Source organism: Stenella coeruleoalba (genome assembly GCF_951394435.1).
Source record: "Stenella coeruleoalba genome assembly, chromosome: 13".
NCBI classification, from domain to species: domain Eukaryota; kingdom Metazoa; phylum Chordata; class Mammalia; order Artiodactyla; family Delphinidae; genus Stenella; species Stenella coeruleoalba.
Window position 1 is genome coordinate 11,230,758 of NC_137159.1, and position 15,267 is coordinate 11,246,024.

The following is a 15,267-nucleotide window of genomic DNA, read 5'->3' on the forward strand; positions in this document are numbered from 1 at the left end:
GCCGCACCAGCAGGTGGAGAAGTCGGACGGCAGAGAAGCAGGTGGACTGCCTCCTGTCTCCATCTGTCCTTAGACCTCCCAGCCTGGTGGAGGCCTCACCGCCTCCTTCAGACGAGGCCCGAGCCACAGCCCCTCCTCTCTGACTCCTCAGATGGACGAATCCTCACACCCTCTGTCTCCCAGTCACTTATTTAACCCTTCGTTCTGCCGATATGTCTCTTCCCTCCTCCCCCCAAACGGATGTGACTTTAACCCATGTTGCAGCGGGGAGTGGGGGGCTGTTTAGGGCATGAGGGAAACATGAGGCAGAATCACCCACGGCTTCTACAAGACCCACCCGCAAACCCAGGTCTACGTCCCCAGCAAAACCCTTCCCAGACCCCTTTATGCAATCGTTCCCCTGAAGGCCCTGGCCTCCCCTCTTAGCCTGGACCCTCCCTAACAGACAGCTTGTGAAGCCTCCGCCCTGGACAACATTCCACACCCGCCAGCCCGCCCTCGCTGCTAAGTTTTTATTCCGTGATGCCCCTGGACGGTCACCGGAAGCCAGACAGCAGAAGCAGCGGAAGGCCTCATCACAGTCTCGGCCTTGTCTCCTGCCGGGACCCATGTCCCCTGTGCCCTCTGTCCTGCTCTCCCTCCGTCCAGCTTCCCACTTCTTTCTGCCTCTCCCTCCCCTCCTCCCTTCCCTTCCTTCCCTCTTTCTTCTTCCCTTCAAGCATCCCTTTCTCAGCCTTGACCCACCCTAGGACCCAGAGCCTGAGGAGTCCCGAGAGCTGCAGCCCTTATCCCTCAGGAGCTCCCCGGGCTCCTTTCTTTCTCCCAGATGCCCAGGGCTGCTTCCCTGGCTTTGGTGAATCGAGGACCACTTATTCTGAGCTTTGTGATTCGCCTGCTCCAGCCGGGATATAACAGAGGTACTTGGCCTCTGCCTCTAGTACCTGGGGGCATCACCCCAGCTCCTTCCCCCATCCCGGGGGAACATCCTCTGATCACCCCCCCAGCACCTCCCTCCCTGGAGCCCGCTGGACCATGATGGCGGCCTGGCCTGGCCCCCGTACCACATACACGCCTGGAATTTCCAAAGCCCCTCAGACTAGGTGGCTTCCTTCCCAACACAAGGATGCTTCCCTGCAGCGTTCTGTCACATAAATTCTTCCAAGAATTCGTTGCCAGGGAAAAAAAAAGTTCCCTGAAGAACTGGTATGTTTTCCTTTATTAAACAATAAGGGCCGCATACCATCCTGTTTTCCTTTCTTTTTCCCTTTCCTTACCAGGAGGTTCAGAGCTGCACTCGTGCTGATTACTGATGCAATCATCAACCCCTTTGCAGTTCTCTTCCTGCTGCCATTTGTCTAGTCTATTTTTGGACCTGTGTCCCCGTGTGCTCACCGTGAGTTCCCCCATTCTGGGGCAACAAGAAAGAGAAGGTGGTAAAGGGGGAATTTTGGTCTCATAAGTGGGTGGAGGGGATCTTGGCAAAGAGAGAAGTCGGTGACTGTCAGATCGACGCCGGCGAGTACAGCCACCCCTGGAGGTGGCTCTTAACCCATCCCTGGGAAAATCTTCATCCCAGTGGGTCCGGGTGGAGTCTGCAGTGAAGGCTGACAGATTCCCCTCACCAGGCCCCAGAATCAACGGTTTGGAGGTACTTCTGCAACTTCCTCCTGTCTTCTCAGACTTCTAAACAGAACAATAAACAGGACAGAAACTTGCAGTCAGCAGGGAAGGATTTCTTTTGGGGAAGGAAACTCAGCCTCTCCTCAAGCCCCAAGGCAGACCAAGGGCTCTTTCTCCCCTTGGGGAGAAAGGCTGCTTCCCGTCAGCTTTGATTATTTTCTTCAGCAGGACTGCGTGCAGTTACAGTGGAAGCTTCACCCCAAATGATAACTGGACGTGAAAACCCCTCTATCTGGGCTTATTCATCTGCACACCCCAAGGAAACTGGAGATGTAAAATCATTTTAAAGTTAAGTGTAAGTATGGCATTAGAGCCACTAACAGAACCAGAAAAGGGCTTCAAGTAAAGTGCAAAGTTTACGACCTGAACCTGTGGCCCCCACCAGCTCCATCACATCTGAGACGGACAGACATGCTTCAGGTCTCCAGACATCACGCCATCTCACTGATTTGTTGGGTAAGAGTGTGCGTTGGGTAAAGAGTCATCCTTAATTCCAGACTTGGCTTCGAACTGGTCGTAGGATTAAAGCCTCCATTGTCTGCAGCCCTGATCCTCAACCGCAGCATCTGCCAGTCGGCCCACTGTCAGCTACACGGAAGGACAGGCCCAGTGTCTGGTCACCAAATGGACCAGCATCTCAAACAATCTTATAAATAAACACGGGGGATAAGGCTCGCGTGCACACGTTTGCTGAGCGCGGGATCTCTCGGCCGGGAGGTGATGGAGCACCCCCACCCTCCCCACCTCCTCCACCCCCATCAGTGGCTGGAAAGCTTTGAAAGGTGCAAGAGGCGACCCATCAGGAGCGCCCTGCATGCCATCGCCCCACCCAGGAGAGAGCTCCAGGCACAGGGGATAGGCTGAGAATTGACTCGTGCCCGGCTTTCGCTTGTCTGCCTTTCTGGCGCAAATCAGGAACAGAATTTGGGAGGAGGCCTGCCTCTTCCCGGACTGCCCTGCCACCCTTAGTCCTTTGGCCCCTGCCCTGAATTCTTTTCAGATCCTTGCAGAGGCCAGGCTCTGGCCCGTGCTCCAGCTGGGTCTCATTTCCTCCACCTTGGCCTGTGGATTAGTCAGGGGTCAGCAGAGCAACAGAACCAACAGGACATACAGAGACATATACAAGAGGAGATTTAGTCTACGGATTGGCTCACATGTTACAGAGGTTGAAAAGTCCCGTGACCGGTTGTCCACCAGCTGAAGGACCAAGAGGGCTGGCGGCGTAATTCGGCCCGAGTCCAAAGGCCTGAGAAGTGGGGGGCGGGGTTGATGGTTAAGTCCTGATCTGAGTTTGAAAGGCAGAGAACCATGAGTGATGTCTGCAGGCAGCAGAAGACGGATGTCTCAGCTCAAGCAGAGAGAGAGTGAGTTCACCCTTCCTCTGGCTTCTTGTTCTTTTCGGGTGCCTTGGGGTGGGGGGATGATGCCACCCACGCTGGAGCGGACCTCTGCTTTACTCAGTCTACTGGTTCAAACGCTAGTCTCTTCCGGAAACACCCTAACAGTCATCCCCAGAGATATTTCGCCTGCTATCTGGGCGTCCCCTAGCCCAGTCACACTGCTGCATCAGATTAACACCACAGCCTATCTCCTCCTTCCTTCCTCCCGTCCCAGGCTGCAGGGCTTCTCCTGTCCCCCCAGGACTATGTTAGGGCCCCCTCAGTGCTCCCATGGTCTCTGTCCTCCCCACCCCCATCTCTGTGGTGTGGCTCTCCCCTTGTGGGTCTCCCCTGGGTAGGGCCGAGTCAGTCTGAGCCACTGATACATCCCTTGTGCCCCTTAGATGGTCTGGCAATAGTGGACTCTCAAAAGTAATGCATGAAAGAATCTTTGTTTACTGAATACGGGCCTCCGACTGGACAGAGTCAATAGTTCACTTCGGAGCAGCCGGCAGGCAGAGTCCAGCGCCCCGGGGAGGGTGGGTCCTCCAAATCCAGGGAGCTGCCATCAGTTCTAACACTTGGGACTCTTGGGGCGGGGGTGGGGGTCTGTTTCCGTGAAGCAGCTGGGGTTCTAGGAAAACTAGAAACATGCGGATGGAATGTGATGGGCTCATTCATTTTCCAGGTTGGAGTTGCCCAGGCAACTGGACAGATATTCTGCCGCCTCCACAAAGGCAGAAGCTCCAGGCATCCCGACTCTGCAGTCTCTATGGACCTCTAGGATTTGGCCCCCTGTTTCCCAGCACCCAGCACAGTGCCTGGCCCGGGGTACCTGCTCAACAACGGCTGGCTGAATGAGTGTAGGAAGAAAAGAATGGGTTGACGGACAAAGACATTTTTTCTTGGAAAACTGATAACGTAGCCCCAGCTGTGTATCTGGAGACCTTTATACTTAAATTGGAAGAAAAAAACCCCCAAACCTCTTTTTAAATATATTCAAAGATAATTTCCCACGTCCAGTGTTTACTATCCCACGTGAATACATGGAAACACTGTACAGCATCTTCACTTAAATGCCCATGAGGATGAAACGGGTCCATGTGACGAAACACCTACCACCCGGCAACGAAAATGAGCCACACCCACGGGTAGCAACAAAGACAGAATCAACAACATGGAGAGAAGAAAGAGGACCGCAGAATCCCTCCATTTATGTTAATGTGTGAAACCTAGTAAACAATGGGGGTGGACGGTGGGGCATCCAACCGCATCTTCTTTAAAAAGATCTGAAGCCAATACGATAAAATGCTCTCATCTACTGTGTGTTAAATGTTGTCACTGTTAAATCACTATTCATGTATTTTTATATTGCTCTCTGAAGTTTTTTGTATATTTGAAAGGTCCGTAATTTTTGGAAGCAACACTCTTCTCGATTTATCAGAAATCATTTAAGAACCAAGTGGTTTCTTCGCTTAGCCTTTGCTCTGGAACCGAGCAGAGTTATTTAGTTATTTTATTTGGATCGTGCAAAAATCACCCTCGGGAACAAGGATTTTTTTCTTTGAATTAAATTCTCCCAGTTTCCTGACTCCCCAAATCAGCCTCCCCCTAACCAATCAGGCTTCCCCTTAACCAATGCAAGTCCTTAATGGAACACAACAGTCTCCCCTGCTGTGAATACCCCACCTCTCACTCCTCCTTGGTCCTCCCCCTTGTTTCCTACTCAGCCTTCCTCAGACATCTGGGGTCCCCCATGGCCATTTCCAAATCAACAAACAATCGTTCACTTAATGATAACAATCGAGATATCTACACACTAGAAGCGATGGTTTTTAAATTTCAAGATGCATCAGAATCACCTAGAGCTTGTTAAAACAGATTCCCAGGCTCTACCCCCAGAACTTCTGATTCAGCAGGTCTGGGATAGAACCTGAGAACTTGCATTTCTAACAAGGTCTCGGGTGATGCTGACACTGCTAGTCTGGGTACCACACTCTGAGAAACGCTGTACTGGAGCATGCTGGAATCACATCTCTGTCTCACTCTGTGCTGCACATGCTAATAAGAGTGAATGACACGTCTCCTGTGAACGGGTCCGTCCCTTCCTGGTGCCCTCTGCCCCCAAGTTTCATCATCACGACCATATCTGGCATCGATCTTTATCTTCATCCTTCTCAGCACAGAACAGATCTAACCCTGTTTATTTCCACTTAGCCTGGACCAAGCCAACTCTCAACCAGCAGAGAACATTCAAAACTAAGTAAACATTATGGTGTGAAGACTGAAGAGAAGAATGGGAAAGGAGATGAAAGGCCAAAGAAATGATAAGAAAGGAAAGAAGGAGAAAAACAAGGCCAGAGATTGGGAAATAGAAGGAAGTTGATGTTTTCCATTCCCACTGATGGTGGCCCTGGAGCTAGCAGATGTCCTGCTTCTCAGCCAGCAGAGAAAGAGCAGAGGGGTCATTTTTCATTCCTGTGTGCAAATAATCACCTCTAACAACAATAAGAAACCGTCAGCATCAGAGAAGGAGAGCTTATGACAGGCAGGAATTCCCCCTTTTGAAAACTCGCAAATACAGAGGTCTGTTGTCACTGTCTTTTGTGAAGCCTTCAGATGTCCTCAGGACCTGCCCACCTTCTCCTGGAGGCCCACAGTCCTTGAGTCAGTCCCACAGCAACCTGGGCCCACAGGGCCTGTCCCCGCAAGAGCCCACATCCAGTCACCCACGGAAGCAGGATGAGAAAGTGAGTTGACATCTTCCACTCTCAGGGGCTTTGAGCTTAAACACATCCATCCTTGAGTCGGGAAACGTATCCGTGGCAAACAGTACAAGGTGGGCGTGGAGAAGATGGGTGGGGCGGGGGGTGGGGCTTGGGCCTTTACCAAGGTCAACGCTGGGAGAGGGGGAGGGAGGAGCCATCCATTCCAGAATTCCCCTCCCTCCCAAGTGCATGGGAACCCCCGGGACCGCTCCCCCAGATTCTCAGGTGCAGTCGCCAACCCTGCCTATTCGCGAATACGGAACTTGTGGATACGGAGGGCCGACGGTACTATGCCATTTAATATAAGGGATTGGAGCATCCCCATATTTTTGTACCCACCGGGGGCGGGGGTGGGGCGGGGGCGGTCCTGGGAATAATGCCCGGCGGATACCGAGGGACCACTCTGATTGGCCTGCAGTGGAGTCTGGTTGCCGAGAATGTCCACAGGTGACCCGAAAAGGCAGACTTGAGTCTCACGGTTCTAGAGTTGAGCCCAGCCCATCACCCTCCCCCTGTCGGAGAGGAAAGTGAGTCTCAGAGAGGCTAAGTGACCTACCTCAGGTCACATAACAAGTTAGGAGCAGAAGAAGGGTGAGAACTCCGATGTCCTGACGAATGTCCGCAAGTGGGGAGAAAATGTCTTCTACGAGCTGGAGGTTAGAGCTCGGCAGCCATCCTCTCCCATGTCAGCTTCCACCGGGAGGACTGCCCCCAACAGTCACCTAGGGACACCTAGGGAATAAACCTCAGAGCTAGACAGGAACAGAATCCAGGTCTCCTGTGTACATTTCCCTGTGGGGCTCTGTCCACATGCTGCTGAAAGGAGCCCGGAATGTTCCTATCCTGTCAACTGGGCTCCTGGGAGGCCTGACGCCTTCAGGCTGCTGGCTGTTGAGCCCTCTGCAGGAAGTTACACTGTGTTTGGCCAGTGCCTGGGACACGGGATTCCTCCCTCGTGTATCTTTTATTTTTTTTTTAAACATCTTTATTGGAGTATACCTCTTGTATCTTTTTTTCTTTTTTCTTTTTGGCAGTCCCATGCAGCTTGCGGGATCTTAGTTCCCCGACCAGGAATTGAACCCGTGCCCCTGGCAATGAAAGCACGGAGTCCTAACCACTGGACCCCCAGGGAATTCCCACCTCATGGTATCTTCACCCCTCAGAGGGAGAGTGTGTGTCACTTTAGATGGTGGCATGGAAAAATGACACAGGGGGGCATAAGCAAGAGTAGGAAATGAATCAGAAACAGAAAAATAGTGCAGGGCAACTGTGGTTTACTGAGTGTCCTCCCTGTCAGGCACTGAGCTTTTAGCATATGATCCCGGACAACCCGTGAAAACCCTCTGGCACGCAGCCCACTAGACAGACGTGGCCATGAGCCAGTGCAGGCACTGCTGGGGAGAGACTGTGACAGGGTTGGGGAGATGGGAGCTAGAAGGCCAGGCCTTACTTGCATTTGATTTGCTGAGCACACCAAGCCAGACCTGGACCAAAGCAGGCTGGGAAACTCCCAAGATGCCGGAGAACAAGGCACGTTTTCCAAAAGGAGGAGACGTCATTGCCCCCATTTTGCAGGATGACCCTCAGAGCTTAGAAAAGAGCGAACTGAGGTGACTGGGCACAATGTCCTGGGTGAGTCTGACTGTCCACTCTGAGCAACCCCAGGACGTGGAAAGAAAAGGAAACTGTGAGGGCAGAACGCCAGCTGGTTGAAGCCCTACTTTTCTCATCTGTACACGGGCTGATGTAGGATTAGGTGAGAATAACACAACCCAGCTTCCTGGTCTGGCGCTCAGCACGCAGCGAGCGGTCCACAGACAGTAGCTATTGCCATGGGTCCTGGTTATATTATGAGCGTCTAGAGACTGCTTTTCCTTCCTTTAGTCTCTTAAACAATCATGCTAAACCCTAGAAACAGAAGCAGAAATGGAGTGGATGAGAGCTGGTCAGAATCCTGCAATGTCATTTTCGTGAAAATGCAGCTGAATGTCATCCCCAGGACAGCTTCTCATCCGCGTAAATGAGCTGATGGTACCTCTCTGTCTTTTAAACACTTCACAGGTTCCACTGGAGCCTTCATAGGAGGGCCCACATGGCCTGTTACTAAGGACACCACCTACTCTGTTTTATTGAATGTCAGGATTAAGTGGCTGGAATCAGCGTGTGCCCCTCGGACGCCTCCCACAGGGTCAGTGTGGGGTGGCAGGAGAAAGTGCCCAGTTCATTCATCACTTACTCATTCATTCATTCATTTACTGAACACCACCTCCGTACCAGGCACTGATTCAGGTGCTAGGAAGAATAACATGCTAGTGAGGGGAAGAGATTACAGACAAGAAACCGTCAGGGGCGCCGATGAAGGTTAGGCAGGGTGCAAGGCGGAGAGCAATGGTGTGGAATGGGAAGCCTGTCTGGAGAGTGACCGCTGAGAGCTAAGGGATCAGAGGACCAGGGACGCCTGGCTGAGCACTCCAGGCAGAGGGAGAGGCAGGGGCCCCCTCTTTAGTCAGCGTGGGTCTCAGCAATTAACTAACCAAATTTAACGCGGCCAGCCTGAATGCAGCGCACTATCCCAGCCCTCTAGGGTGGGCAGACCCTTGTCACATTTATGGGGCCTTCGTTTTCTGTACCTCCTCCCCTTCCCTCCAGCTCTGCCCCATCCCCCATGACACAAAGCAGAGGTGAGATAGGAAGCACTTGGGCCCAGGAGCGTCCCCTCTCCCAACGTTGGCTGCTCTGCTTGGAACCATTAGAGAATGGGGAGTAGCCTTCTCTTTCCTCATCTGTAAAATGGGGACGATCCCTGCTTCACAGGGTTGTTCAGAGATTCACAGGAGACACAGCAGAGGAGACACTGTGTAAAATGTGAGAAGCCACCGAAGCCCAGCACAGCTGGAATCGGGGCAGCGCGGAAAACTGGCTGGTCTCTGTAACCTTTGCTGTCATGGCTCTTTCCTTTCAGACAGGAGGCATCCCTAAAGCTTCCTCCCATACTTTCCTTAAAACCTGTTGCATGCAACTCACAGAATTCGGAATCAAGGCTAATTCGTCTTCTCCTCTGCCAGTGAGGGCTCTGCTTTTAAGAGAAAATCAAACGTTAAGCCAAAGAAATGGCTCTCTAACAGCGGACATTGCAGCCATCACCTGACAGATCCCCCGAGGGAATGTTTTCCAGGGGAAAGACTTCCCTGACTTTTATTTATTTATTTAAAATAATTTTTTAAAATTTATTTTTGGCTGCGTTGGGTCTTCGTGGCTGCACGCGGGCTTTCTCTAGTTGCAGTAAGCAGGGGCTACTCTTCGTGGCGGTGCATGGGCTTCTCTTGTTGCGGAGCACGGGCTCTAGGCACATGGGCTTCAGTAGTTGTGGTGCGTGGGCTCAGTAGTTGTGGCTCATGGGCTTAGCTGCTCCACAGCATGTGGGATCTTCCCGGACCAGGGCTCGAACCCGTGTCCCCTGCATTGGCAGGTGGATTCTTAAGCACTGCGCCACCAGGGAAGTCCCTCCCTGGCTTTTAGAGCATCTCAGGCTGTCCCTGCCCATTCTACAGAGAGGTTCTCCATCCTCCCCTCCCTGACCCCAGCACCTGGTTGGGTGTTGGTTCAAAGCATCCCTTAGAGGCTGACCAGTAAAGGAGGGGACATTGGTTTGCCTTTGGCACCCTTCCCAGCCCCAGCCAGGGCTCCACCCATCAGACTCTCCCTTTTCTGTCTCTGCATCATGTGGTCACTGGATACCTAGCTGTTCCTACCGAGAGGCCAGGGTTTCCCAGAGGCCGGGTGGTACAGTGTTAGCTTGGGCAATAGATAGGCTCTACCTCCCTGAGCAAATGCTGCATCTGCCTCTTTTCCTCACCTAAGAAATTGGAAGAATGTCCCCTTGCCTTTTCGGGTGGTCATCTACCCTCATCTCAGCATCACAGAGGCTGTTCTACGTGCTTCACACGCTAGTCATCGCTCCCAGCAAGCGACAAAGTGGATTCCACCACTATCCCTGCCTCACAGGCAGGGAGACGGGGCCCAGGGAGGATAAGAGGTGAGGGTGGGATTTGAACCGGTGAGGTACACTTGCAGAAGCCAAGATGCTCACACAGCCCTCACACAGCCCTCTGCAAGGCCGCTCAGGGACGCGCGTTTCTGGCTTGCCCGTCCACACAGCTGCCTCTCTCCTCCAGCGCACCCAGATGAGGCCGCCTGCGCCCATTCGCTCCTAGCAGGAGGCACAGCCAGCTCCCTGGGCCCTCCTAAGGAGGTTTCTGGAACCGGACTTTGATGGTAGGAAGACAAGAAAAGGAACCAAGGGGAGGAGGTGACAGCTAATTTTGGAGCAACGAGACTCGCTCTGTCCTCAAATCCCCGATGTGGGGTGGCTGCCAGGTGTCCCCGGAGACCTGTGTTCTTACTGCTCAGCTGACAAGCCCCTTTCCCTCCTCGGCCTCGGCGCCCTCCTCTGCAAACCAGGGGTGTTGTCAAAGGCTGGGTGTTCTCAAAGGCCCACCGGCTCTAACATAACTTCAGCGTCCTACTGGGGAGGGGAGATGACGGACCTCACAAAGATGGTCTGTAAAAAATGTCCAGCTGGTTATACCAACACCTCTCACCCTGTGGATTGATAAGAGTAAGAGATTGGAAAGCCCTAAGATCTCATGAGGACATAAAGCAGCCTTTTGTTTTGTTTTGTTTTTGTTTTTGTTTGCGGTACGCGGGCCTCTCACCGTTGTGGCCTCTCCCGTTGCGGAGCACAGGCTCCGGACGCGCAGGCTCAGCGGCCATGGCTCACGGGCCCAGCCGCTCCGCGGCATGTGGGATCTTCCCGGACCAGGGCACGAACCCACGTCCCCTGCATCAGCAGGTGGACTCTCAACCACTGCGCCACCAGGGAAGCCCAAAGCAGCCTTTTCGTGTAGGGCCCTTTCTTTCACCAGATACACCTTCCAATGTAGAGCCTCTTTTCTCATTTAAAAAGTGCCTGGATGATTTTAGCCACGTATCTCAGCAAAGACGCCTTAGTATCTTTAGGATCTCAGCAAAAGCTCTCTAGATGTTTCCAGAGAGAGGAAATTCCCAAAGAATTCTGTCCCCAATTCTATATGTCAGGGGGCATCAGCATGGGATGAAAAAAAAAGGGTCACTAGGGCTTCCCCGGTGGTGCAGTGGTTGAGAGTCCGCCTGCCGACGCAGGGGACATGGATTCGTGCCCCGGTTTGGGAAGATCCCACATGCCATGGAGCGGCTGGGCCCGTGAGCCATGGCAGCTGGGCCTGCGCGTCCGGAGCCTGTGCTCCGCAACGGGAGAGGCCGCAACGGTGAGAGGCCCGCGTACCGCCAAAAAAAAAAACAAAAAAAAACAGGGTCACTAGTGAGCTGTACAGTGACAAGGGAGGGCTGACTGTGGCCCAGACTCCCTTGTCCCTGGTCATGGTGTCTGGTGAGCAGATGGGCGGAGCGGCCCAAGGCCTGAGAGTCTGGAGGCGGGGACTCCATGGACTCAGTGAAGCAGATGGGCCGAGAGGGGAGCAGGCCACTGTGTCAAAAGGGGCCTGGCCTGTCTGTGGATGGGAGATATCAGGACACTTGGTGTAGACTGTCTATAAGTAAGTCATTTGTGAACCCACTTACTTTTCTATTAATTTGTTTGCTTATTGGCTCAGAGGGAGAGACCAGCATCTTGGTTTCTCACGTTTTTGACCAGCATATAAAATACTCTTTGTGAGGCCATGAGGAGTTTCGTGGCTCTTTTCAACTTTGCAAACCCAAGTACATTCTTTTAAGTAAACTCTTCATTGAAGCGAAACACGCAGAGAGAAAAGTGCACGAATGATAAGCCTAAGAGCTCGACAGATGTTCACAGTGTCCAAACCTATGAAATCACTGCCCAGTTCAAGAAACAGGACATTAGCTGCACCTCAGCACCCCTTGTGCCTCTTTCCAGTTACATCCCCACATAACTACCGTCTGGACTTCAATCTTCATCAGCTTTGTCTGTTCTTGAACCTGGTGTACGTAGAGCCATTCAACCCTCTTGGTTGTCTTGGTTCTCTCACTGGGCGTGAAGATCTCAGTTCTGTGTTACCGTGTGCTGTGTTCGATTGTTCAGTTTCACTGTTAAGGACGCCACAATACATTAATCCATTCCACTGTTGTTTCCGGTCTTTGGCTACTATAACTGGACGGTTACGAGCAGCTCTGTACATGCCTTCAGTGTTAATAAGTACGTGTTTCAGTTGGGTGTATACAGAGGGGTAGAAATGCTGAGCCATGGGGGTATTACGACACTCAGCACTCAATACTGCCAAACAATTTTCCAGAGTCATGGTACCACTTCACGCCCCCACTAGCCAGTGGATGGCAGGTGTATTTGCCCCATATCCTCGCCAGCACTTAGGTTATTAGTCTGTTCCTTTTCAGCCACTCTGGCAGGCGTGTAGATGTGTCTCCTTGGGATTTCACTGTGCACTCTGCTTCTCACGTTTACTGGTAAACTATATCCCTTCTTTGTGAAGTGCCTATCCAAGTCTTTGGCTCATTTTTTTCTACTGGGTTATTAATGATTTATGGAAATTTTTAATGTCTTCTGGATACAAGTCTCTTAGCAGTTTTATGATCTGCAAATATCTTCTCCCACTCTGTGGCTTGCCTTTTCACTCTCTTAATGGTTGCTTCTTGCAGTGTTTCCAGAGTTTATCATTGTCCCTAGCTGAGAGGAGAGAAGAGAGGAATGACTTTATGCTACCCTGTCTGGAGCACAAGTCCTTTCAATAACTTTTCAATGAAAGAATGCATTGAATGAAGTACTGACGAGTCCATCTTGAATACAATTCACTGACCTAAATATAGCCAGGCTATAAAAAGGAAACAAATCCCAGACTCTTAGAATCGGTAGGCTCTTAGGCTGTAGCCCACCGTCCTTCACAAAGGAGACCTTTCCATAGAGCGCCCACCCCTCACATATGGACCTCCACCATATCATGGGATTGTGGGAATTATTCAACTAGTGGCCTCTTTGTTGCACTCTGGGCAGAGATATTCAAGGAAAACTTCATGGACCCATCGTACAGAGCTAGGGAGAAAGAAGCAGAGTAGCCAATTTTAATTTCTGTAACTAGTATATTTCAGGACAATGCATGAACACCCAGTAAAGATGAATGTGTATTGTGGATAAAAAGGGCACACGCGGAGAAGAGAGAAAGCAAAACAAGTGAGCTTTTCAAACATACAATTTCACTCCTTCTCAACTCAAAAAAGGAGGCAGAAACCTGCTGTCCAAAGCAGGAAACACCAGCTGACAAACTGCCCACTTGGCACCCGTGAGCCCCAGCTGGCCCTATGACCCCACTCCTATTTTAAGTCCATGACGTACAGTCAAGCTTTCCTTTTCTGCACCTGAAAGAATGACTTCAGTCCAGACTGAGTCCTTGCTAGAAGGGATGGAGTTATTTTTAGACCTGGGCCCGTAGTTGGCCTCAGTCTAATCACTGAATCCTTCAAGGGAATGGAAAGCTGACTTTCTGAGTAACATCCTACCTGGTGTCCTACTAGAGGGAACCTTATTTCTCAGACAGTTTGTTAGTTTGGAGCCAGTTGCCACCGCCAAGGATGACTCTTGGCTCTCCCACTGCACGTCAAAGACTGCACTCTGAGCCTCCCACAACAGATTATACCCACCTTTCCAGTGGAAGTGAGCCCCAGGCCAAGCTGTTCTTTCCCTCACTGGCTTACTTTCTCTGGGAAGCATGAGAACACAGCCAGATCCTGGGGGTCCAAATCTGGATTCTACGGCTCGCAAGCTGTGTCTTTGGGCAGATTACTTCTTGGGGACTAGTTTCCCAATCTACATAAATTAGACGAATAACTCATGGTTATAAGGATTAAGTGAAATGTTGTGAGTACACAGCAATCGATGGTGCTGGTGCTAGGGAGTGCTCAAAAAATTTTAGCTGCTGTTATTATTATTATCATTATCATTATTATTATTAAAGTGCTCAAAGCACTTTTATTTGTTGTTTCATCCTGTCTTAACAAGAATCTTATGAGAGAGGGGTTATTGTCACCATGTTATAAATAAACCATTTATAACCATTCTGCAGTGAAGCTCAGAATGGATGTGTGAGTTGACAAGTCACAGGACCACTGAGCAGGAGAATTGAGTTTTCTTGGCTCCAGTGACAGTCCTGGGGGCAGCACAGCAGACAGTGCAGGATCACCTACAACAGCAGCAAGTAGTAGTAATACCTGCAGCAAGTACACTGCTCAGCTGTCTGTACATTGCTCTCACTTAATACTCACAACCACTATAGGCTCTTGTTTCTGCCATAACCTCCATTTCAGATGAGGGGACCAAAGTTCAGAGAGGTCAAGGAAGGTGCCCAGGGGTACACAGTTGGGAATGGTGGAGTTGGGGTGTCCATCTGGTCTACCACGCCCAAGCTGTGCTCTCAGCCCCTGTGCTTCTGTCTGCTGCAGCAACACCCTCAGAACAAGTGGAAGCACTTGCTTGATCAATGCAGTCAGTGAAAGGAGGACAGCTTATTCTTCTATGTGGACAATCATGTTGCCTGCAACAAAAGATAGTTTTAGTTTTATTTCTTCTTTTCCAATTCGTATGACTTATTTCTTTTTCCTGCCTTATAGCAGTGGCTAGAACCTCCAGTACTGTATTAAATAAGAATGATGACAGCAAACATCCTTGCTTTATTCCAGAACTTAGAGTGAATGCACTAAGTCTTTCACCATTAAATACAAAGTTTGATGTAGGGTTTATGAGGTTGAAATAATTCCCCTCTGTTCCTAGTGTACTGAGAGGGTTTTTTTTTTTTTCATCATTAATGGGTATCTAATTTTGTCAAATGATTTTTCTGCATCAATTGACATGATTATATGCTTTTTCTTCTTTGATCTGTTGATACGGTGGACTATATTGACTGATCAAATAGTGAATCTGTCTTACATACCTGGCATTAATCCTTCTTGGTCATGGTGTCATGTTCTTTTATAACTTGCTGTATTTGATTAAAGTTGGTTGATAATTTTTCATCTAAGTGCTTGACAGATCTTGGTCTTTAGCTTTTCTTCTTTTTTTTTTTAACTGCCTCTGGTTGGTTTTCGTGTCAGAAATGATGACCACATAAAAAGAATCCCCTCTCCTATCTTCTGAAAGAGACTGTGTACAATTGGCAGTAATTGCTCTTTAATAACTATTCGGTAAAATTTTCCAGGGAAAGCATCTGGGCCTGAAGATTATTCTGGGGGAGTATTTTAACTACATACTCAATTTCTTTAATAGTTATAGAGCTGAATAAATTATCTATTTAATCTTGGCTGAGTTTTGGCAGTTTGTGGTTTTTGAGGAATTGGCCCATTTCTTCTAAATTGTTGAATTTATAAGCATAAAATTGTTTGTCATATTTTCCTATTATCATTTTAATGGCTACAGAATTTGT

General features: G+C 50.3%; 1 long non-coding RNA gene across 2 annotated transcripts in view; it reads right to left on the minus strand.

Moving 5' to 3' along the window:
- The window catches only part of LOC307196431, a 273,555-nt gene that overhangs the window by 124,711 nt on the left and 133,577 nt on the right, over nucleotides 1–15,267 (minus strand). The window contains exon 3 of one of the 2 annotated variants that reach the window (XR_013831133.1): nucleotides 1,350–1,683. The exons of the other annotated variant lie outside the window; for it this stretch is intronic. This is a non-coding gene — a long non-coding RNA (uncharacterized lncRNA). Of the gene's footprint in view, nucleotides 1–1,349; nucleotides 1,684–15,267 lie in introns of those variants that run through there. 2 annotated transcript variants of the gene reach the window in all.